This window comes from Hipposideros armiger, unplaced genomic scaffold (assembly GCF_001890085.2).
Source record: "Hipposideros armiger isolate ML-2016 unplaced genomic scaffold, ASM189008v1 scaffold_1115, whole genome shotgun sequence".
In the NCBI taxonomy this organism is placed as follows: domain Eukaryota; kingdom Metazoa; phylum Chordata; class Mammalia; order Chiroptera; family Hipposideridae; genus Hipposideros; species Hipposideros armiger.
Window position 1 is genome coordinate 15,643 of NW_017732465.1, and position 2,354 is coordinate 17,996.

The following is a 2,354-nucleotide window of genomic DNA, read 5'->3' on the forward strand; positions in this document are numbered from 1 at the left end:
CACATTTTCTTTATCCAATAGCCTATCAAAGGCCACTTGTGTTGCTTTCATGTTTTGGCTACCATGAATAATGTTGTAGTGAACATAGGGGTACATATATCTTTACGATGAAATGTTTTCAATATTTTGGGGTAGGTTTCCAGAAGAGGGATTGCTGGATCATATGGTAGCTCTATTCTACATTTTTTTTTTGAGGAACTTCCATACTTTTTTTCATACTGGCTGTACAAATTTACATCTTCACCAGCAGTGTATGAGTGTTCATTTTTCTCTGCATCCTCTCTAACACTTCTTATTTCTTGTCTTGTTGGTAATAGCTATTCTAACAGGTGTGAGATATTCTCATTATGGTTTTGATTTGCATTTTCCTTATAGCTAGTGAAGTTGAGCGTCTTTTCATATATCTGTATCCTATTTGTATGTCTTCTTGGGAAAAGTGAAGTATTTGCTCAGGGCCTCTGCCCAGATTTTTAATTGAATTGCTTGTTTGTTTTGTTGTTGTTGAGTTGCATGAGTTCTTTACAGATTTTGGATATTAGCCCATTATCAGAAGTCTTTGCAAATATCTTCTCCCATTTGGTTGTTTGCCTCTTTGTCTTGTTGATGGTTTCTTCTACTGTGCAGAAGTTTTTAGTTTGATATAGTCCCATTCATTTATTTTTACTTTTACTTCCCTTACCTTTGGGGTCAAATTCATCAAACCCTCTGTAAGACCAAGGTCCATAACTTTAGTACTTATGTTTTCTTGTATGTATTTTATTGTTTCAGGTCTTATATTTAAGTCTTTGATCCATTTTGAGTTAATTTTTATGTATTGTGTCAAATAGCAGCCTAGTTTCAGTCTTTTGCATGTGGCATTCCAATATCCCCAGCACCATTTATTGAAGAGGCTTTCTTTTCTCCATTGTTTTATTTTGGCTCCTTTGTTAAAGATTAGTTGCTCATATATATGTGGGTTTATTTCTGGGCTTTTGATTCTGTTCCATTGGTCTATGTAGCACTTTTATTGCAATATCATACTGTTTTGCTTATTGTATAATAGCTTTGTAATATAATTTGAAATCAGGGAGTGTGGTACCTCTAGCTTTGTTATTTTTTATCAGCATTGCTTTGGCTATTCAGGGTTTTTTGTGATTGCATACTAATTTGACGATTTTTGTTCTCTTGGGTTGTCGGAAAAGTCATGACGTAATTTTTCTATGTTTTTCGTTGCAAAAATGCTTCATGACTTTTCCGACAATCCAATATTTCTTTGAAAAACGCTATTGGGATTTATAGGGATTGCATTAAATCTGTATATTGCTTTGGGTAATATGGCCATTTTAACTATTTTGATTCTTCCAATCAATGAAGACAAAATATCTTTCCATTTCTTTATATCTTCTTCAATTTCATGTCTCATAGTTTTCAGTATGTAGGTCCTTCACATCCTTTGTTAAGTTTATTCCTAGTACCTATCTGATACCATACACAGTGATTACAATACTATAGACTATATTCTTTATACTATGCCCTATATGCTCATAACCACTTTGCAACAACCAATTTGTACTTCTTAAACCCTTCTCTTTTTTCAGCCACACCCCCAAAACTCCTCCCATTTGGCAACTATCAAAATGTTCTCTATATCTATAAGTTTGTTTCTGTTTTGTTTGTTTATTTTGTTCTTTAAATTCCACATATAAGCAGAATCACATTGCATCTGTCTTTCTCTGTGTGACATCACTCAGCACAATACCCACTGCCCCCCAGGTCCATCCATGCCACTGCAGATGGCAAGAACCTGTTCCCTTCCATGGTTGAGCAATATTCCATTGTATATATGTACCACCTTCTCTTTATCCATTCTTCCATCAACAGACAACTAGGTTGCATCCATATCTTGGCCATTGTAAACAATGCTACAATGAACATGTGGATGCACAAGTCCCCTTGAAGTAGCATTATGGATTTCTCAGATAAATACCCAGAAGTGGGGTTACTGGGTGCTTCCTTATCTTTTGTTATAACCTTTGTTTTAAAGTCTATTTTCTCTGGTATAAGTATGGCTACTCTGGCTTGTTTGTTTATTTATTTATTTATTTATTTATTTATTTATTTATTTATTTCCATTTTCATAAACTATCTTTTTCCATCTCTTTACTTTCATTCTGTGTGTGTCTTTTGATCTGAAGTGAGTCTCTTGTAGACAGCATATGTAAGGGTTTTGTTTTCTTATCCATTCAGCCTCCCTATATTTTTTGAGTAGGGCGTTTAATGCATTTATATTTAAAGTAATTGTTGATACATATGTAGCTATTACCATTTTATTATTCATAATTCTGATCTTTTCCCCCCATCTTAAAGAAGCTCCC